Source organism: Prionailurus bengalensis, chromosome C2 (assembly GCF_016509475.1).
Source record: "Prionailurus bengalensis isolate Pbe53 chromosome C2, Fcat_Pben_1.1_paternal_pri, whole genome shotgun sequence".
NCBI lineage: Eukaryota > Metazoa > Chordata > Mammalia > Carnivora > Felidae > Prionailurus > Prionailurus bengalensis.
This window is the reverse complement of record NC_057350.1, coordinates 140,695,740-140,719,897: the sequence shown is the minus strand read 5'-3', so window position 1 is coordinate 140,719,897 and position 24,158 is coordinate 140,695,740. Positions and strand designations below refer to the sequence as shown.

General features: G+C 37.1%; 1 protein-coding gene and 1 long non-coding RNA gene across 5 annotated transcripts in view; one reads left to right on the top strand and one right to left on the bottom strand.

Moving 5' to 3' along the window:
• The window catches only part of LOC122492046 (ubiquitin-conjugating enzyme E2 E2), a 382,267-nt gene that overhangs the window by 341,407 nt on the left and 16,702 nt on the right, over positions 1-24,158 (bottom strand). The gene's annotated exons all lie outside the window — the stretch shown is intronic.
• Positions 1,815-6,850, top strand: LOC122492048. The gene is made up of 2 exons (XR_006299522.1): positions 1,815-3,616; positions 3,868-6,850. It is a non-coding gene; the product is annotated as an uncharacterized LOC122492048 (long non-coding RNA).

The following is a 24,158-nucleotide window of genomic DNA, read 5'->3' as shown; positions in this document are numbered from 1 at the left end:
GACACAGAATCTGAAACAGGCCCCAGGCTCTGAGCTGTCAGCACAGAGCCCGACGCGGGGCTCGAACCCACGGACCGCGAGATCATGACCTGAGCCGAAGTCGGCCGCTTAACTGACTGAGCCACCCAGGCGCCCCAATAAACTATTTAAAAAAAATCTTTTAAGAGAATTTAGGCATTTTAATTCCTATCACCTGAAAAATGTAAGCATGTGCTTACAAATTCAAGAACCACCCAAAGAAGACATTATTACCACTGACCATCCTCACACATTATTATTTACTAATCCTCTCTGTATGTTTTCCTCTTCAAAGCATTGTTCTAGTGCATAGCTAAAATAAACAAACCTCATAAAGTTAATTATGCTGCTGCATAAACAATAAAAAGTTGGCCCTCTTCTACTCTGACTATAAAAACCTTCATTAAGGGGTTGCAGGGGCGGCAGCATCTGGGTGGCTCAGTAGGTTAAGCCTCCAACTCTTGGTTTCAGCTCAGGTCATGATCTCACGGTTCCTGAGTTTGAGCCCTACTGTGGGCTCCACACTGACAGTGCAGAGCCTGCTTGGGATTCTCTGTCTCCCTCTCTTTCTGCCCCTCCCCTGCTTGTGCTTGCTCTCTCAAACATACATATTTAAAAAAACCTTCATTAAAGAGACTAATGAACACTAATTCTGAAAAGTCCACTGCACAGGATATGCAACTTGTTAAAAGTAAAGTATACTAGAAAATACAAGAAAGCTAGACGCTAATCAATCTTTATACACGAGTAATGTATGCGAATGTGAATTTGTCAACATATGATGAGAATTATTAAGGATCACTGATTCTTGGTTAAAATTTCTGAACAAGGCATATTTATCTTCAAAGCTTCTATGTTAAAAAAAACTAAGCCTTGGGGCGCCTGGGTGGCGCAGTCGGTTAAGCGTCCGACTTCAACCAGGTCACGATCTCGCGGTCCGTGAGTTCGAGCCCCGCGTCGGGCTCTGGGCTGATGGCTCAGAGCCTGGAGCCTGTTTCCGATTCTGTGTCTCCCTCTCTCTCTGCCCCTCCCCCGTTCATGCTCTGTCTCTCTCTGTCCCAAAAATAAATAAACGTTGAAAAAAAAAATTAAAAAAAAAAAAAAAAAAAAAAAAAAAAACTAAGCCTGTTTATAATCTCTCCCACTTAACAATGCACTTTTTTTCCCCATATAACACTCAGGGTCTATCTTTTTTCTACCTATAAAATTTCCCTTAATAGATATGAGAGATTAAATGATGTACTGCTTTAAAAAAAAGAAAAAAACTCTCCTTGGTTGGAGAAGGAAAAAAATCATCAGGGATATGTCACTTTACGCAGTGCAGCTAAAATACCAAGTGAAAATAAATGAATATGCAGGATAAAAAAAACCCTGAAGCATCATAGTTTTCATATATAAAGTAAAATATTCTCCAAATTGGCAAAATCTGCTGCATCCTATATAGGTATTTTAGAGAGAACTATTTGGTTAAAAAAAATCGGTATTAAAGCCCTATGGCCAAGAAAAAGAAATACTAGTTGTAGACAACTGATTTGAATTTTTTAAATCTCGCAGATGTATTTACAAGTTCAACTGGCCCAACCAATGCTTGAAAATAGTCTGTGAACTTGCCAAAATGATTATGCCTAAACTGACAGAATAATTTTTTGCTGAGCCACAAAAGGTATTATTTTTAATATTAAATAAATTATTTTCTTAAAGCCAGAATCTCAAAATGAGTATATGGTGTTTTTCGGAGAAAATTCAGAATATCAAATATGAAATAATAAGTCAGAGAAAAGCTATGGATGGGGGGGGCCAACATGTGGAATAAAGGGCCCAATATTTGGAGTCTGATAGGAAATCTGAGGCTCGGAAGCTGAACAAACATATTTAGAAACTTGAAACTGTAATATCTGCCATCACAGAACTGCTAGGAGCCTGAAAAGATGAAGCATGGGATGTGATACAAAATAAGTGCTTGATAAATGATGGTATTATTAAAAGTGTCCATATTACTAGCTCTAGAACAACACACAACGAATTTTGTTCACCAAAATGCTGACAACTGAGATAGTGTCCTTTGAAGGTTTTCTTTGCAGTTCCCTTTGTTTAAACTTCAAGAGTCATTTGATCTTCTTCATATTTCTATTCAGTGATAACTATTTTCAAGCAAAGGAGTTATGGCAAGTTGTAAGAAACGAAAGTTTTAATTGCTTTTATTAACCAATTTATTAACTTAATAACACTTTAATGGCAATAATTCAATTTTTCTCAGAAAGACTTGAAAGTTATTAGAATGTACTGCCTCCCTCCTCAATATGATAATTAACCTTGCTATCCACCTGCAAAGTGCTCAATACTGTCAATAGAATAAAATGATCACCATCTAAATCATAAAGATTCTAGTAAAACGTTCGTGAAGGCTGTCATCCCATGACATTTGTATTCACAAGCAAAGACTGCAGAAACAATTTAAAACACATTTTCATACACTCAACAAATAGCCTTTCTGTTCCAATGTACATCTGGCTTTGTGGGCTGCTCTTGACTGTACTGGAAAATACAAGGTACAAGGATGTTGTTACTCTAACCTCATCTGAAGAATGAAGCCTGATGTACAGACTATGACCCTGCAACAGACTTTTATCTGTATGAGAATAATATCCAATCATACTTAAATAACAACTTTAAAAACCATCAGACTTGGGGACAGCCATGAATGGAAGGGAAAATGAGGGAGGCTTCAAGAGCACTAGTCATGTCCTGTTGTCAATAAAGTACAATGCATTAAACACTTAAATTATCAGTGCCTTTACGATACCAACAATCTAATGGGAGAGAACAGACAATACACATAATTGTAAGTAAATGTTAGGTGTTTAGTCCCACAGAAACAGAATAAAAATGATTGGCATACTGAGGTAGGACGGTTAAAGTAGGCTCACTGAAGTGACATTTGAAGAAAAACTGAGGGTCAGGGACTGGGTAACGCAGCTATTCAAAGGAAGAGTAATCCAATCAGAGGAAACCCACTCTAGAGACCCTGAGGTAGAAGCACATCTGGTCTGTTAGAAGAAAAGGAAATAGGCCGATGTGGCAGGAGCAGAGTAATCAAGAGAATATGAGGGGAGGTCAGGGAGATGAGGGACCTGATCACTTACTATTTCATAGGTCACTGTAATGGGAATCCAAGGAGTAATATGAACAGACTTTCATTTTAGAAGGATCATTCTGTCACATTAAGAAAAGACCAGAGAAGGAAGGACAGAAGCAGAAAGACCCACTGGGAAGCTGTGGCAATTCATTCAAGCAAGAAACGAAGAGGACTTGGACCAGAAGAGTAACCGCGGAGGAAATGAGAAGTGGTTGGCCTCTATGTGTATTCTGAAGGTAGGGCTAAAAGGCTTTACTGACATAATGGATATAAGTGAGAGAGAAATAAAGGAATCAAGGATGACCCCAAGTTTTTGAGCCCAACTGGGGAGATGGATTTGCTATTCACTGAACAACAAAGACTGTGGGTGAAGCAGCTTTGTAGAGAGAACAGGAGTTCAGTTTTGGACTTGTTACTTGTGAGGCATCAATTTTACACTCAAACAGAATGTTCAGTAAGCAGGTGGACATATTTCTTCTTTTTATTTTTTTTTTTTAATTTTTTTTTCAACGTTTATTTATTTTTGGGACAGAGAGAGACAGAGCATGAACGGGCGAGGGGCAGAGAGAGAGGGAGACACAGAAACGGAAACAGGCTCCAGGCTCTGAGCCATCAGCCCAGAGCCTGACGCGGGGCTCGAACTCACGGACCGCGAGATCGTGACCTGGCTGAAGTCGGACGCTTAACCGACTACGCCACCCAGGCGCCCCGAGGTGGACATATTTCAATAAGAGGGTTTATTTTACAGACAGCTAATCAAAAATAAAATTTAAACAATAAAATTAAATCTTAATTGTTAATATCTATTTGACTAGCCAATCAATAAAATTTTCTCTATTATTCATCTTCACTTAAATACGTCCATATAAAAAAGCTCCATCATTTAAAGATCACAAAACTACAAAAAAACTCACCAAATACTAAGCTACTCCAATAGAATTATAATTTCATCCAATAGTCAGTTAAAAGTGAGTATGGGCAAACAGAGAAAATACTTACACTACCCAGTAACCTTAAATAATCACAGCTCAATAACACACAGGGCTCATTAACTCACCCCTATACCAGACGTATAATGCTTAGAGGTGAAACTGCCAATAGATCCTGTCAGATTTCATCTGTAGCTTTCACTGCAGACATAGTAAGCCCTGTAGATTCATAATGGCATTGTAAATAGTGCTGTTGTGTACCACAAAAACAAAACTATTTAATGACAGGTTTTCTCTCTAAACAAAATAACAGGATCATTACCATTTATTACAGATAACATGGTAAAACTGGAACAGAGTATTTATAGTTAATGTTAGCACACTGCTATGCAGCTATACATTGCCATATACCAAGTATTACCCAACTCAGTTGTTTACCTAATAAGACATAAAAAAAAATTTAATTGGCTACTGTATGAGCACAGCTTTAAAACAAAACAAAAATTAATTAAGCCCCAAAGAACTGCTAAGCTAAAAAAATAAAAGATAAACGAGATGGGGGAGGCAAGACTGTCAATGGAATAAATGAAAAATGTGAATTGCCAGTTAGTGAAATGTGAATGTTTAGACAAGTATCCTAACCTTAAATACCAACCAATAAGGTATGCAGGGAAATTACTGAGATGTCTCCTTTCCCAGCCAATAATATTTCCAAAATTCAACTGGCTGCTCTAGGATAAATAAAAAACCACAACAAAGGACAAGGCTGGCATTATACAGCAAGAGCCCTATATACGTTAAGAAATGTAAATTGGGAAGAAAGGGGAATTATACTTTACAAGAAAAATAAAAGTCAAAATTGTACTCGTCCAAAAGTTAAGCGTAAGTAATACTCTGCTTTCCAACTCTTTTTCAAAGAGCTTATTCTGCAGTTCTATACAATTAAAAGAATATAACTTTTCTTACTATTCAAAATCCCATTATCATCAGCCAAAGAACAAAACACCAGCTTACGGTTTAGAACGTGTTCTGCTTGAACACCCGATAACTTCGCACGGTGCCAGTCTTATAGATATTCAATGTTTGCTACACTTCAATCTCTTCTGATCTCCTCCCTCTCTTATTTCACCTTCCTTCTTTCACGGGATCTCTTAAACCTCCCCACCCCCACTCAATTTATTTGACTAGCATTTTTTATTATAAAACTATTTTCATTTTGCTAAGTGAAAGGAGCCAGGTAAAAAGGCTACAACTTGTATGATTCCATTTACATGAAACGTCCAGAATAGGCAAATCACTAGAGACACACTAAGACACACAGTACTCGCCACGAGCTGGCAGTAAAGGAGATTGGGAAATGACTGCTACTAGGTATAGGGTTTCTTGTTTGGAGTGATGAAAATGTTCTGGAAATAACAGTAATGATGCTTGTTGCACACCTCTGTAAATACGCTAAAACCACTTACATACTTTAAAAGGGTAAATTGTATATATTTTAATTATACCTTAATTAAAAAGAAGACTGCAGCCTAAAGTCCTTTACAGTGCATGAAGTAAAAGCACTTCCTATACCACCCTTCAATAACTCAGCAGTTGTGTATTAATCACTATACCACAGTAACATAAATGAAGTTCAGGATGAGGTCCTAAACTAAGAAGAATATGTTAAATTCAATACACTCTGTTTTAGAGGGGAGAAACAGGCAAAACTCATTTTAGAAATACGTTTTATCTTAATAAAATAGAAAATTTGTGAACTTGAAGGGATACATTTCTGGTGTTCAATGAATTCACTCACACAGAACACTTCATCTTCCAAAACCACACAATTGCATAATTTCTCCATCTTACTGAAAAATGTCTACTTTCTCCAAGTACTTCATTAATCTTGTGTATTACTTTTTAAAAAGTCTTTCCCCCTGATATGGTCTGCCCCTAACAATTTAACATTATGTAACTCTTTATATTTGCACTATGCTTTAGTATTCTAGGAGCTTTCATATACATTATCATATTTGATCCTTTTATCATTCTATGAGGTAGGTGGAGTAAACTCAGTAAAGATAAGGGACTTGTTCAATTACTCAGCGGCAGATCTTGGCTTAAGATTCAGAGGTTCTGCTCCAACGAAAAGGTGCACAGCAGGTTTTGGTGAATAAGGAAGACTGCTGGGTGAATTATCTACTACTTACAATATACTTCTTTTGTATACCATCTGCTATTTTTCTCTATTTCCAGTGAGTCAGCCTTATTCCAACAATTAAGATTTTTAAGCTCCTAGTCAAGAAGCCATACCTTACACTTAGTCTATGTCTCCACAGCATGAAGCACCCGTAGATGAATTGATTAAAATACCAAATTATCCATGAACACTAAATATATTCATGGCTGTTGATCTGTACCATCAGAAAAGACAAACTAAACTAGAAAACAACCCCACCAAAATTTTAATCTTAAAAAATAATCCCCCCACCAGGAACTTGTATGAGAGCTTACAACCAAACTTAAGCTCATGTTATGAGGAAATAATAAATGCACCGTACAGGAAATTTTTTAGCTTAAGCAAGAGCTCATACCTTTCAAAACCAATTACTCTTCCAAACTACTGATGGTAGTAGCATGCTCTGTGGAAGACAGAAGACCTAAGACAATTTACATACCTGTGAGAACGAAGCAAAGTACCCATACTATGTGCATTTGATATAAAAAAAAAAAAACACTAGAGATTACATTTTAAGAAAAAAAAAGATCTTTTAACGGACAATAAGTGCAATCTCAATTAATGAGTTTTCCAAACATGAAACACTGGGTTAATTTAGAGATAAAATAGTCAATGCAACCTCATAATGAATTTTCTACATTTCCTTTTATTGACACTAGCCTTCCTTTTATTGACATTAGCCCACTGGGTGATAAGACTTCTACATACTCGTGAAAATGGAAAACCTTTATAAAGAGATATTGACAACTGGGGCACCTGGCTGACTCAGTGTGTTAAACATCTGACTCTTAATTTCGGCTGTGGTCACAGTTTGTGAGTTTGAGCCCAGCACCAGGCTCTGCTCTGACAGTGCAGTCTGCTGGAGATTCTGTTTCTCTCTCTGCCCCTCCCTCGGTCTCGGTCTCAGTCTCTCTCTCTCTCTCAAAAATAAATATTTTTTAAAAAAGATACTGATAACCAGGCAATCTAGGGTCACACACAAGATATTTACATGTATGCTTAGCTGTTTAAAGAAAAATAAAAACATTCACAAGTTCTCTGCCTTAGTAACTGCATAAAAACATTTGAATGTCTATTATATGCAATATACCATATTGCGAAGATAATGAATTCAGTATGCCATATACCTTCACCATCCTCAAAACATATGAAGAAGGTAAATGCATGCAACCCTTATAAATAAGAGTAACTGCATCAACAACTAACAATTATTGGGGGTGCTACTTTTAGTGTTTTACATATGCTAACTCACAATCTTCACATAAACCTACGTGATTTTACAGATGAAGAAAGCAAGGCACAGAGAAGTTATATTTAACTAGACTAAAAGGTGTGTGGGTATGGGTGTGTGGGTGTGTATCCTGAATACAACAACACATTAAAAAGTTTATACACCATGACCAAGTGGAATTTAACCCTGAGATGCAACGACTGTTCAAAATACTCAAATCAATAAATGTGATACACTATACCTTAACAGAATGAGAGATAAAAATCATACACACACACACACACGCCCCTAGGCAGTCTCTCCAGAAGAAACCACTGTGCAATACTGATTCTCTAAGTCAAAGTAACAGCTACTGTGGGTACACTGAGAGCAGACAAAATTATAGAACAGAGGTAATATTTGAGGTAGACCTTGAAGTCCAAATGAAAGAAATAGAGAAAAGGCTATGCTCAAGCACATGGGTAAGGAAAGGTTTTCTAAGTTTGCCACTTCTGTTTGGCCTCTGCACACACAGAACACAGGCAGGACTGGTGACAAGCAGTCCATATATCCACAGGAAATGTCTGAGAGCACACGTAAGTCACCCCTGGCTCTAACAGCAGCCTTTGCTGTTCTCCAGGTATAATACTCCTGACAGTTCTTTCTCAGAGGCAAAAATGAAGAAGAGTATATGCTGATCACACTTAATTTTGTGTTCCATGAGATAGGAGCTAGACACACATAAACTGACATGCTGTCAGCAATGAATTCTCTAATGAGAAATACACTACATGAAGAGAAAGACAATAAATAATGACATGCCCAACTGGCTGTGTTCAGTCCATAATCCTAGTCCAGCTGTGAGTTCTCAAAAGCGTTCCTAATTAAGTTAGCCCCTGATCCTGAATGGACAACATTCAGATGGACAGAACCCTGCTTCCCAAGGGAGAAAACCATCCCTCTTGAGCCCAATTATGGAGTATGGCTAAATAGGTAATATGAATAATCTTAGAAAATTACAAAAGAATTACAGTTTACCCTTGAACAAAACAGATTTGAACTGCACAGTTCCTCTTATATCATTATTTTTTAAAATATAAATACAGTTTATTATCTTAAAAGACATTTTCTTTTCTCTAGCCTACTTTACTGTAAGAATGCACAGTGTAATACATGTAACACACAAAACATGTGTTAATCAACTGTTTATATTACCAAGAAGACTTCCAGTCAACAGTAGGCTATTAGTAGTTAAGTTTTGGGAGAGTCCAAAGTTACATGCAGATTTTCAACTGGGGGGTAAGGAGGAGTTGGTGACCCTAACCCCTCCAATGTTCAAGGGTCAACTGTACTCTAGAAATTTCAATGCAACTTGGTAATATTTATTCACTTATTACTGTCCTGTTGAGGACAGTAAGTAATTACAACCTTATTTAACTTTTTTACTCACTTGAAAACTTCACTCATGATCAAGTTCAGACCTACTCGCTAAGAACGAAGTACTCTCCTTCTCTCCCAGTTTTCCTCCTACTCCCTGGATGACGGACTTTTGTTCTCCTTTACTGGTTCCTTCTTCTTCACTCGTCTCTAAATACTATGGTTTCAGAATGCTCAGTCTTGGGTCCTCTTCTTTTTTTTTACCCTTTCTTCACATAAATTCATCAATTCCTGTGGACTTGTCTTTATAATGACAACTCTGAATTGATAGGTCCAGTTTTCCAACGAATTCATGTTCAACTGCCTGTCTGGCACCTTCATTTGGATGTCTCACATTTTTACAATTAACATATCCAAAACACAACTTTTTTTTTTTGGTAAAAATGACCATGGTATATTTGTAACTCTCTAGTTTGTACACATATATTATCTTTGTTACATTGAAGATTAAAAAATTACTTTAAATTTCCAGACTAAAATTCTCTCTTCCATAAATCAGCAACTCAGCTATTTCACTTTATTTTTTCTCCATGCCCAGGCAAACAGCTCAGGAGAATATTATAAATATTAATTTATGGTTTGATCAATCTTGACTGACACTTGGCTAAAACCAACTCTACATCTTTTGTTCAGATTACTTCTTTTTTTCCTCTTTTTCTCATATTCTGTGAAGCTTTTTTTTTATTTCAATCAGGAAGTAATCAAAGCTAAGGCCCTAAGGCCATCTAGAGTGGGGATAGAGGTGGAGCAAGGGGAGAATCCAACATGGCACCTGGAGAGTGGGGCTGGGCATTGTCTTGGCAGCACTGAGAGCAGAACCAAGAAGAAGGAGGCTTGCTAAGTACAGGGCAGAGGGCACTGCCTGGCAGGCTAACTCTGTGCACCTGCCCCTACAAAGCAGGCAGAGACCCTGAGAACTACTTATGTGGCCACCCTGCCCTAGAAGAAGCCGACACTTAGCCTGGATTCCCTGTGAGCAAATCCAAATCTTCACAGTGCTGTCCACAGTCCTTAAGAAAAGCCAGCCCTGGGCACTGCCTTCACAGTCACATTGCCCTGGTGACACAGCATACAGATCATGCTGTTCCTACTTCAGACTCGTGAACCACTTCCAACCATGAATCTTCCACATCTCAGAAGAGGCACCACCATTTCCCAAAGACTCAAACCCAATGATTTCTCCCTTTCCTCTAACATTCCACCCAATTCTGCCATCTATCAGCAAGTCCTGTAGATTTTCCTTCAAAAAATATACCTCAAATTTCCCTCTTTCCATCCTTACTGTTACTACCCTAAACCAGAATATCATCCTCTCTTACCTAGATGATTTCTAGTCCAGCAGCCAGAACAATCTTCATAAAAGCCAAACTCTACTGGATTTGGCCCCAGTCTCACTTTTCTTATCTTGTGCCACAGCATTCCCCTGCCCACTCCCCACTCCCCTTCAATCCAGCCACACCATACCTCTTCCAGCTCCCTGAACACCAGAGCACGTATCCACACATGCAGCTTGGTACACACACCATGGGTCCTGCACACCTTATGCAGCTAGCACCTTTTCTTCATTTAGTTCTCAGTTTAGATGTCATCTCCTTAGAAGAGGCTTCCAAACCTGAGATAAAAGTAGAACCCCACTCTAAAACTCATCCCTTGTTTGTTTTCTTCAGAGCAATTACTATGTCTGTGTGTCCATTTGTTAACCCCTTTCTGCAGTTTGGGGTTTTTTTAAATACAAGTCCCAGTCTGTCTTCACAATTGAGGTGTAAACTCCACAAAGAATGGAGATCCCTTGTTTGTTTATAACCGCAACCCCAGTATCCAGCACAATGCTGATCACATAAAAGACCCTTAGAAAACATTGTTTAATGTTAAATGACTATTAACTTCAAAATACACTCCACTCAGCTTATTATTCATTTAACCTAGTAATAGTTATTTTCTAAACACAACAGCACCTTACACATTCTTATTCAAGAATGTACTTTTATTTTGCTGTTTCCCAGGCCCCAGTACCATCTTGAGCCTGTTCACAGGCTTTCCTATTAACCTCTGACCAGGTGCTTTGTCAAACATGAAGGTTATTCCTATCCCTGTGACAAATTCTTACCTCTTAACAATGTGGCAAAAATACATTTCTGCTCTATTCTACCCAAATTCTAAAAAGCACTTAGAGATGTTTATCCTAAACCCATAGGGATCAGTATTGTCAACAGACCCCTTCCTTCTCAAGCCTCCAGAAGACTATGGGGTGTCAATCCCAATAGTCCTTGACTATGTCTAACTTATAAGGTCCATGTTGTAAACACACAAATAAACAACTTAAGCCTGACTAATCTCTTACCTAGAAAGTGTGCTCACCCAATTATAGTCTGTATTTTGCAGATCAGTCAAAACTCCCAGGTGGATCTCCAGCTGATGGGCCTGATCATGGATGGAGCTAAAGGCCACAGGGTACTTTTACATGTATGTGTCCAGTTGAATGTACGTGTGTCCAACTGAACATCCATGTCTGACTACCTCCTACATAGAAGACTGCTCCACCAAAATTTGCCATCTCTGAAATCTACAGTCAGGAGTTCCCAACTGGTGATTACAAAGCTACACTCAATTTGGTCATGCCCCACTCAAACCCCTAACTTTTTTTTTTTTTAAGTTGCCAGTATTAACTTGTTATTTTTATTATAATATTTCCCAAATGAATATAAACACAAAACCAACAATACATTTCTGGTGTTTATAGCTCATAGATAAAAACATGAAAGTAAATACAAACACAGTAACGTATCTAAAAATATTTAAATTAATAATACCAGTTTAATATTTTGGACAATATTATTTTCCTGAAACTAAATAATAAGTTTCTTTTATATACTAATATCATTATGAATTCATATGAGAATGAATGTTCACCAAAATGTACACCATGAAAATTCTGAAAACATTTTTTTTCAATTTTTTAATTTTAATTCCAGTATAGTTAACATACAGTGTTATATTAGTTTCAGGTATACAATATATTGATTCAACAATTCCATACATTATTACTCAGTGCTCATCATAAGTGTAATCTTAATTCCTCCCACCCATTTCTCCTCTGATATGCTTTATTTTAAAGGGGTACCTTCAGTTAAAGTTACTATTTTTTTCAACAAGAGTATTTTTTACTTGAAGCATACTTCAGAATACATGGCTCTAAAAGATATCCAAAAAACATTCCATCCAAGAAAAACAGAATACACATTGTCTTCAAATACACACAAGAAGAATCCCCTGGTTAAATCACATAAAAAGAGGGTGCCTGGCTGGCTCAGTCAGTAGAGCATGCAACTCTTGATCTCGGGGTCATGAGTTCAAGCCCCATGATGGGTGTAGCACTTACTTAGACACTCAAACTTCTAACTTCTTAAAACGATGGCACCAGGGGAATGAAAGATTATTTCAAGTGCAGACAGAGAATGATGACATCAGAAACCACGTACAACTCCATTTCTCTGTAAAAAGATTCTGTCACCAACCAACCCATTAACCCACACCTCTGGTGAGCTCAAAAACTGGAAGAACTGTATAACAGCTTTTCCCTGCTTACAAGATCGACAATCTGGCCTGAACATAATTCAAAGAAGGAGAATAAACCAATTATAGCTAACTACATATGATAATTTTGATAAATACTTATTATGTGCTTTATAACACCTATATTTACATATCTGAGGAGGTTACCCTGAATTTAGTACTTAAAACATTTTGTCCATTGGATTATATATTCAGAAAACTATGTGATTCATATTCCATGGTTTTTAAATACTACGTATTTCCACATCACAATAGTGACTTACTGATTTCCCATTAATGCAGATTAAGAACAGAATAAGTCTGCTACAGAAATATTAGAGGCTATTTCTAATGCTGTCTTTGGGGTCCACTTTACCATTTAGGGAAAGCTACCTTACAATGAGGTTCTTTTGCTACTGCAATAACTAAAGCCACCTGGAGACATAGTTCAAGCCATTTGGATAGTGCCAAAAGTGCCTTAGGCCCAGTCAAATTCAGAACAAAGTGCACAAGCATTCATTTTCAGCGTATTAAAAAATCATCCCGGGGCACGTAGGTGGCTCAGTATGTTGAGGGTCCAATGCTAGATTTCAGCTCAGGTCATGATCGCAGGGTCATGGAACTGAGCCCTGCATCAGACTCCACGCTAGGGGCATGGAACCTGATTAGATCCTCTCTCCCTCCCCCTCTCTCCCTTGCATTGTCTCAAAAAGAAAAAAGAAAGAAAGAAATCATCCAAGGCAAAATATCTACTACATGAACTCTAAAAATTTCTAAAGAAGGGGTGCCTGGGTAGCTCAGTCAGTTAAGTGGCAGACTCTTGATTTTGGCTCAGATCATGGTCTCACAGTTCCTGAGTTTGAGCCCCCATTGGGCTCTGTGCTGACAGTGTGGAGCCTACTTGGTTCTCTATCTCTCCCTCTTTCACATTCTCTCTCAAAATAAATAACTAAACTTTAAGAAAAACTTTTTTGGGGCGCCTGGGTGGCTTGGTCGGTTAAGCGTCCGACTTTGGCTCAGGTCATGATCTCACGGCCCGTGAGTTCGAGCCCCGTGTCGGGCTCTGTGCTGACCGCTCAGAGCCTGCAGCCTGTTTCAGATTCAGTGTCTCCCTCTGTCTCTGCCCCTCCCCTGTTCATGCTCTGTCTCTCTCTGTCTCAAAAATAAATAAACGTTGAAAAAAAAATTAAAAAAAAAACAACTTTTTTTCTAATTGCTAAAGGGTCTAACAACAATGTAACAGGACAGTAAAGATAATTACTTTGTCTCCTTTAAAACCTGTCTGTCCCTTTCCTTCACCTCAAATCCTAATTACTGACCAAGTAGAATCATAACACTGTTTCATATCATTTATAAACCACGCTGTTGCTAGATATTTACTGAAGTGATGCACAAGTGCTTGGTTAAGAAGGTAAATTTTCTATCTCAGTGGAGAAGATGTTAACTTTGAAAGAACGGAGACTACTCCTATTCCATCTTGTCCTACCCTACTCAAGGCGCAAGTCCCTATAGTTCTACTTTTCCAGATTCTAGACCATCTTTATCCTGGCCTGGCAGGCTCAGGTTAGTACCACCCCCCCTCCTGCAGAACCCCTTACTCACTACCTGGCCACCTGAAATCCAAAGACGGCACACGCGGGGCTTCATTTGCCTGCTACCTTGGGCCTAACACCAAAATGTCAATTGCTGGAAACCATATGTTTTTGTACTCTGCAGAAACTTTGCCCTAGCTTCAGACAAGGATTTTCCCCCAGCATGTGCGGTGGAATCTGTCACCTTCCTTCAGTTCACCATTTTTGTATTCAGGTTTCAAATCATTCTACTCTAATGCGTGAGGCCACAGAATTTTGCCCTAGTCTACAAACAGGCTTGAGAGTGCCAGACCATATACTTCCCAATTTCAATATGCTATGAGTCTATCTAAAAACAAGGATTTGTAATACTGCTTTCATTTTGTTAAAAAGTTAAAAATAAATATTTACCCAGCACTTCATAATATTCATAAGGGTCCTTTACTTGAGAGCACTATGTGTGATGATCTAAACAAAACAAAACAAAACAAAACAGTATTTAAAAGTCCCTGACATTTAGAATATAATGGTGGCTGGTGGGAAGAGAGAAGGGAGACAAATACTTGGGTGGTATGATAACATAACTACAAGCATAATTTTTAAAAATGTCTAAATTTACCTAAAACTGAAATTAAGCATAAATTTAAGCTTGCGCAGTTCTTGGGTGCCTTGCTTTTTTCATTTTTTAAAATGTCTACTTATTTATTTTGAGAGAGAGCAAGACAGAGCACACGTGACAGGGGAGGGGCAGAGAGAGAGGGAGACAGGGAATCCCAAGCAGGCTCCACGCTGTCAGCACAGAGGCAGACGTGGGGCTCCACCTCACAAACCATGAGATCACCACCTGAGCCAAAAATCAAGAGTCAGACGCTTAACCAATTGAGCTACCCAGGTGCCCCAAACAGTTCTTGTTTTTCTAGATCTGCACTGCGTAATACAGTAGGTACTAATCACATATGGCTATCTAAATTTAAATTAAGTAAAATCAGGAGTTCATTTACTGAGATTAGCCACCTTTCAAGTACTAAATAGCCATATATGGCTACAGAACAGTTTAAATCATAGCAAAAAGTTCTACTGGGGCAGTGCTGTTCTGGACAGATTCATTTGTATCTATTTTGCAAATGGAAGCTCTGCATAGGAAAGTCTCAAAACACTTGGCCTCTAAAGTCAGAAACACCAAAGATGAAATCCTAGTTCTGTGACTTACTTGTTATGTGACCTTGAGCAAGTTACTTAATCTCTCTAAGCTTACCTTCCCATCTATAAAACACTGTCTAAAACTAGCATCTACTTCAAGGTTAGTCATGAAGATGAAAAGAGATAATGCTGGTAAACACTCCCCACATGGCCTCAAACACTAGGAAGCATTCAAGAGTTGTCAGCTCCCTAGTAAGATTAATTGTATTTATTCATACATAGGCACACTGAACATCAACTAAATGCTAGGGTTTGAAACACAGAGATTAAAGAGAGCATTCTCTTTGGTTGTAACATGAAGCATCAGGAGAACTAACAACAGTGGGTGTAGAAGGGGCGCGTGCTAGATTCTAGGTGGAAGGAACAAGAGGTGGCAAGGTAGAAACCTTAGCCCTGGTATGAGGACTATGCCTCTCCTTTTGGTCATTTCACATTATTACTAGGCTTTATCTTCCACATAGGTCAGAGGAGAATGAGTCTCTACACTCCATGTACTGGAATAGAAAATGAACTTGAGCTTACAGCTTTGCCTAATTCTATTATACATTTTGGCACAAGGTGCTGCTTCTACACAAATGCGGATTTAGATACACTTTTAAAGGCATCCCAGGTAAGTCTCTAAAGTATGCAGACATTCTAATAAAAAATTTTAAATAAACATTTACAAAAAACAGTGAAAAAAATCACGCTTGGACAACATAAATTTACAAATGAAAATTTCCATTGCTCTCAATATATACCAACAAAACTGTTTTACTTACTATTTGTAATAACACTTAATTGATAAAAGATATTTAAGTCAATGAATGTAATAATCACTGTAAAGAAATGCTTTGGATATGCTAAAAAATACAGTTTTCAGGGGCGCCTGGGTGGTTGGTTAATCGTCCAACTCTTGATTTTGGCTCAGGTCATGATCTCACAGGTCGTGAGTTCAAGCCCCACACAGAGCCAGCTTGGGATTCTCTGCCTCTGTCTCTCTCTCTGCCCCTCCCCTGCTTGTGTGTGCTCTCTCTTTCTTGCTCTCAAAATAAATAAATAAACATTTAAAAAGAAAGAATACAGTTTTCAAGACATCTTAAAAGATAAAACATTATGGAAAGAGCCTAAATGTCCATAACTGATGAATGGATAAAGAAGTTGTGGTTTATATATACAATGAAATACTACTTGGCAATGAGAAAGAATGAACTATGGCCTTTTGTAGCAATGTGGATGGAACTGGAGAGTGTGATGCTAAGTGAAATAAGCCATACAGAGAAAGACAGACACCATATGTTTTCACTCTTATGTGGATGCTGAGAAACTTAACAGAAGACCATGGGGGAGGGGAAGGGGCAAAAAAAAAAGTTACAGAGAGGGAAGGAGGCAAACCATGAGACTCTTAAAAACAGAATAAACTGAGGGTTGATGGGGGGGTGGGAGGGAGGGGAAAGTGGGTGATGGGCATTGAGGAGGGCACCTGTTGGGTGTTGTATGGAAACCAATTTGACAATAAATTTCATATTTAAAAAAGATAAAACAGCAATGCAAATTAAAATAATCACATGTTAGAAAGTAATATGACACTTTCTATCTAAAGTGCTTAGGTAATAAATCTGAAATAATAACCAGCTTAAAACTGGGCAAAATAAGTGATAAAATGTTCTGTTACTATTACAAAATACAATCCCAGTGTGATTATTTAACACATTTTTTCAGACACATTCTTGTACTGCTCTTAGAACTGCAAAGAGGGGCGCCTGGGTGGCACAGTTGGTTAAGCGTCCGACTTCAGCCAGGTCACGATCTCGCGGTCCGTGAGTTCGAGCCCCGCGTCGGGCTCTGGGCTGATGGCTCAGAGCCTGGAGCCTGTTTCCGATTCTGTGTCTCCCTCTCTCTCTGCCCCTCCCCCGTTCATGCTCTGTCCCTCTCTGTCCCAAAAATAAATTTAAAAAAAAGTTGGAAAAAAAAAAAAAAAAAAAAAAAAAAGAACTGCAAAGAATTAAAAAAAAATATCAAAGACTCCAAGTATTGGGCACTAAGTTCACTTACTCATTCAATATTTTTCTTTATTATGAAATAAACATTAAAAAATTTTTAAAGGCAGATATTTTAAAAATTAACATTTTGAAATAAGAAAGTAAAAAAATTTTTGGTGATTTTATGGAAATGTCTATGTCTTCCCCAAGCACAGTTCTGAAGTAAAGGTACATGATAGCAAACAATTACACCTGAAGTTTCCTAACTGAAGTAACAGCCCCTTAAGGCTCTATGTTGGCTGTGCCCCAGGTAAAAAGTCAGCCTTAAGACAGAAAGACAAAAAAGAAACCATATATATACTTTTAGCAGTAAGGAAGGAGTACACCTTCAAAATTATAAAAGGCGGCACAGAAATGAAAACATAAACAAGGTTGAAACTCTCAATGCCAATGGAACAGAAGACCATGCTTTATCCTTCTGTCATGTTGTACACGTACTCCAACTCGACAGCTATCCAACCATAGGTGCTATTCCAAACAATTCTTTAGCTGTTCTAACCATTTAATGCATCTCAAATATTAAAGACTTTTGTCTTTGTAAAGTCTATGCAAAGCCACTGAACACTGCAGCAATGGAGTCAAGAACTCACAGTGAGTGAATAAAAAATATTCCTCAATTATCTGTACCAAAGAAAGGAGAGAGAGATATGAATAATTCAGTATCCTATATAACACAGGCCCTCAATGTATATTTAAATTTTGTCATGTTAATGACTCCTCAAAAAGGCATTTCAGCCTTCTGCTAACCAATACACATTTACATCACTTTTCGTTATTCGTAGTGTTTATTTATTAATAATCAGCCTCACTCCAAAAAGACTGTGATGTGGCTTAAAAATTTTATGTAGTATAAAAGTACAAAATGAAGATATGGAGCTTCAAAAATAGTTAGAGGGAAAGAGTAAGAAAATAAAATATAATCTGAGTTGAGGTTTCTACACAAAAAACAGTTAACTACTCATGTCAAAGAGTAAATAAGGTATTAGTTTCTGGGCAACCAAAGTAAAGAGGAAAGCATTATCAATTTTAAGATTTACAGAAGCCACAAATATTGGCAGTTTCTTCCAACAGTATCATCATTCTTCTAGTCTTGGTTCTCCAAGCATCTGTATGTCTCATCTCTCAATTAGTTACAACCAGATTTTAGGATTAGGAACTAAGCCTGGATAGTGTACGGTATTGTAGCCTACACTTGCCCTAACACAGATCTAACATTAAGCCCTCAATAAATACTAAAATGAATGGTAGCAGCAAGTGACCTAGTATTAGGCTGAGTAACCAAGAAAAACCCATTTGGCATTAAAAGTGTAGACATATGCAAACACTGAGGCAAGAACTGTCAAATGTAAAGCAATTCTTTACTTCAACAAGTGCCAGTAATAATAACACTAACACTAACAACATACCCACAAACACACACACAAGGGAGTGTAGTAGAAAATGACTATACTCAAAAAAATTACTTTTCAAAATGTTCTAGCAAAAAAATGTCTTGTGGAATTCAGAAATATAAATCAAACATAGTACAAATGATATTCTGGAATGCCCTACATGTTGATTTATTTTTCTTTACTGAACCACAAACGGCTAGCCATAAATGTAATTTTAAATGTATTTTTCTATCTAGTCACACATGTAAAATAATAAAAGATGAAAGAGTAGAAAACTTGGGTTTAAATCCAAATCAACAAGTAACTCTGAGCAAGTTACTCAATCCCAGGAGTCTCACAGAGTAATTGAAAAGATTAAATGAAAACCATATATGAAAATCCTTGAAAAGCTAAAAATGCCTCATAAATATTACCACAATAACCAGAAAAGGGAAACAATTAGTGACAATAATTAGCTTTTGCACTGGTAGCTCTTTCCAGAGTTCACTCCTATATAAAAACTATTCCCAATTTCTATTTCAATGCCTTCCTATTCTGTGATATAGTTTTGAAAAATATTAATCCAGATGTACACATTTTTCTCTACATATTGCCTCACTTACTATGATCTGGAAAATACATTTTCCTCTATTAAATGGCTCTCATGACACAGTGGTTGGATTTATGTCCAGTCATGGCCTCTCCTATAGTGGGAACGCCTTAAACTAATGAGTGAAGACAATGAAAAGTAAATCAATTAGAAAACCTACAGTTTCTGACCCAAAACTTACTACAAAACTACAGTAATCAAGACTCTGTCAATAAATAGGAAAGAAAGACTATGTGGCATCGGCATAAGGAGAGACACATAGATCAATGGAAAAAAAATTAGAGTTCAGAAATAAGCCTTCACATGTATGATTCATTGATTTTTCAACAAAGATGTGAAAACAATTCAACAGTCTTTTCAGCAAATGGTGCTGACACAATTGGGGATGCACACACACACAAAATAAATGTGGACCTTTACCTCACACCAGATACAAAATGGATCAGAATCAAAATATTAAAGCTAAAACTAAAAAACCCTGAGAAGAAAAATAAAAGTGTACACTTCTGTAGTACTGGATTAGGCAATGGCAGAAGTGACACCAAACATACAAACAATGAAAAGAAAAAGTAGGTAAATTAGACTACATCAAAATTTAAAACTTTTGTGCCTCAAAGATCACCATCAAGGAAGTAAAAAAACTATCCACAGGAAAAAATATTTGCACATCATATATCTTAAATGGCCCTTGAACCCAAAATAAATAAAAGAACACTTACAACTTAACAATAAGACATGCAACTGAATTTTAAAATGGGCAAAAGATTTGAATAGACACTTCTCCAAAGATATAAAAATAGCCAATAAGCATATGAAAAGAGGATCATCAGCATCATCGTCACTATACCCATCAAGATAATGCAAATCAAAACCACAATGATATACCACTTATACCTAAGATGGTTATTATCAAAAAGATAGACAAGAACAACTGCCAAGGTTGTACAGAAACTACAACTCTCAAACACTGCTGGTAGGAAGTAAAATGGTGCAGCATTTGTAATACAGTCTACCAATTCCCCAAAAGGTTAAATATAGTTACTCTATGACTCAACAATTCTACCTAGGAAGGTATAAACCCAAAAATATCAAAACAAATGTCTACACAAAATCCTGTACACGAATATTTACAGCAGTATTCCTAAAAGTCAAAAAGTGGAAACAACCCCAACGCATATCAACTGATGAATGGATAAATAAAATGCAGTATAGGGGCACCTGGGTGGCTCAGTCCATTAAGCGTCCAACTTCAGCTCAGGTCATGATCTCACGGTTCATGGGTTCTAGCCCCGCATTGGGCTCTGTGCTGACAGCTCAGAGCCTGGAGTCCGCTTCGTGTTCTGTGTCTCCCTCTCTCTCTGCCCTTACCCCAATCGCTCACTCGCTCTCTCTCTCTCTCTCAAAAACAAACATTAAAAAAATTTTTTTTAATGAAAACAAAAATAAAAAGTAAACTAAAATGTAGTATATTCACACAATGGAATATTATTCAGAGACAAAAAGATGAAGCACTGATGCACACTACAAGGATGAACCCTGAAAACACTATGCTTCATGAAAGAAGCCAGTCATAAAAGATCATTCTGTCTGATTCCATTAATACAAAATGTCCAGAACAGGCAAATCTATAAGAAACAGGACAGACTGATAACCTAGGGCTTGAGGTTGGAGAGTTGGGAGGAAATGGGGAAGGAGTGACTGCTAAAAGGTTTGGTGTATCCTCTGGGGGTGATCAAAATGTTGTAAAATTGATTGTGATGGTTACACAACTGTGTGAATATAGTAAAAGCCACTGAATTTTACACTTTAAATGACATCTCAATGAAGCCATTAGTTGTTTGTTTGTTTTTTTTTTAAGTAAAGCAGAGGCTGTGTCCAATGAGTAGATCATTGAAATATAGCAATAAAAAGTGAAAACTCGTAGTATAACTGAACTACATCCACTTTTTTTTAGTATTTCCTCCTTTTACTTGTTCAATTACTAAATCAAAAATCAAAATCCAAATGAATCCTTTTACCACAGTCTCTACTTTCAAAAAGTAGTTAAGGATCTCTATCATTTCCATTCTCATAAAGCAAATACAAACTTGGGCAGTATCAAATAATGACAGAATTTGAATTTAGTTTCTCTACAATACAGAAGAACAAGTTACCCTTTGAGTGAAAAAGTTTTAACTTGGAGACTTTTCTAGTTAGCTCCCAGTTTCCCACTAGCATCAAGTAATAGAAATGAAATGTATTAGCACATTTACAGATTCAAGAGCTGTGCTTTTGACAATTTGTGAAGAATCAGGATAGTCACAACATATAGTCATTTACAAAGGGCAGCAATTCTACCTATCAGAGCTCCGTAAGGATACTGCATGAATTTTAGTGGCTCCATCCAGCTAAGCTATTGAACAAGGCACTGAGGTAGTGAGCAATTCTAGTCCAATACCTCCAATTCAGCTGGCAATATGAAAACACTTGTGGATCTGCAGAGGCACTAGAATAGAACCCTTGCAAATGTCATGGGTCAATTATGTTATCCATCATAAGAACTGAAGCCAAACAAAATATATTGTACTACTTATGGGAAATATTCTAAATATATAACCAAACTTCACCCAAACTAGGTGCAATTTTCTATGCCTATGGCCCTACAGACCCCACGATTTTATAAACAGAAACTTTTTTCTTAGTTGTATCATAAGGTTTTGTTTTTAAACATTAACTCTTATGCTATAATAGAAAAAATACCCAAAGGTACTTAATTGAATCAAGCTTTAAGAAAAACTGTATTACTGCATTTTTACCTTAAAGACAACAGAAGTGAATAGAAAATTGAAAGATGTACAGGTATGTGTTTCTTATAAAAAGAAATAATTCAACTTATTATCAAAGTATTTTGTGGATACTTTTAAAATATTTAGACTCATTCAAAACCTGAAAAGAAAAATTAAACAATACCACAGTAGTTCCTCTAAAAATGCCTTACACAAACATATCTATCTACACTGAATGATAGAATTCAGAGAGACTTTATATTCCCAACATGTCTACATGACAGACTCAGAGTACTTTAACACATGCTAGTTCCTGCAAAATAATTCCAAGAAATGCTAAAATGGACATCACATAAGAGATGCACCAAAATTCAGAGGTGCCATCTCTAACTTGACAAATAGATATAACTGGGCTGTACTAGTTTAATAAGGCTCCAGAAAATAAGGGTAAACCACACTCGAAGTGAAATGTAACACACAGTCAGCCACCCTGACTGAGACCACTAATAACAGATAAAATACTTTCTCCGTTCTGACTGCCTAAACAGGCACACTCACAGATGTTCCCTCATACATAATCTTTACCTGTGATAGTGAGCTAACAATTACCCAAAAGGCAACCAAACAAAAGGCAGGATTTTAAGAGGCCTGCGTGCTAGTAAAGATAATACACAAAGAGAGTACTAGAGGAATATGATTTTGACTCCTTCTAGTAGGCATATAGCTTTAATTTAGAATATCTCTGTAAATTAATTATTTAGTCATTAGGGCACAAATACAGGCAGCACAGAACTTTTAAAAATCAACCACAAAAGCACTCTTAACTTTGTGCCAAAAATAAGCCAAACTAAAATTATGGTCTAACTTCACTTTCTTAAGATAGTAACCACATTCTCACTGAAATATAGATGGAGAGATTTACTATAAACCACAATCAAATATTTGACACCAAACAATCCAAAGGCCACAGTAATCCACTTAACGATCACAATGACATCTATATTAAGTAGCACAAGTACACAGGGCACGTAGAACTAATCACCACTTCCCAATCAGCCACAGCATGGAGATCTTTGCCTGCAAAGGGAGCACAACATATGTGAAGGTAACTATGATCTTCATCTCTGCCTGATCCAGTCCAATCAGCCATTCAGGGATCAAGAAAAGGAGCCAAAGCTACAGAATCACAGACCTGGCTTCTAAAGCAAACTTGCTAGCTATCCAATCTTCATACCATTAAATCAATTTCCTTGCAAATTCCCATAAGCAAGCAGTTTAACCAAAGTAGGCATCTTTCTACAATGTTCTATGTCAATTATATCTTTCTACAACGTTCCATGTCAATTATATCTCAATAAAACTGGAAAAAAACACAACAAAGTAGGTATCTTTGCTAAAACTGTCTGAAGGGCTTATTGTGTGTGACATCCACATTTTAAAATGATTTTATAAAGAGTTTACATAACTAGTAATGATATCATTAACTATGGCTCAGTGAAAAAGTTAATCTCCAAATTTCAGATGACACTATAAACTTTTCTTTTTTAAATAGAATTGTGATTTATTTTAGTTTATTTAAATAATCATCAATATGTAATTCCTTTTCTCACACTTGATGCATGTTTTCCTGCATGTTTACAACATTGGTTTAATCAAATCTAAATTATCATCTGTAATAAATCAAAACTAAATTAGGCAAATGCACTGGAAAATAATATATCTTAAAGTAACAGTCTAGCCATCACGTGATATTTTATGTAGATTTCATTTATTAAAAATGAGCCTTAAGCTCATTAAGGGGCTCCCGGGTGGCTCAGTCGGTTAAGCGTCCAACTTCGGCTCAGGTCACGATCTCACGGTCCATGAGTTCGAGCCCCACGTCGGGCTCTGTGCTGAGAGCTCAGAGCCTGGAGCCTGTTTCAGATTCTGTGTCTCCCTCTCTCTCTGCCCCTCCCCTGTTCATGCTGTGTCTCTCTCTGTCTCAAAAATAAATAAACGTTAAAAAAAATTTTTTTTAAATAAAAATAAAAAAAAAACAAGCTCATTAAAACAAAGTAGTTTATTTTGCCAACTGTTTTCAAAAGTTAAGCAAATAAGTATATAAATTAAGTTCATATT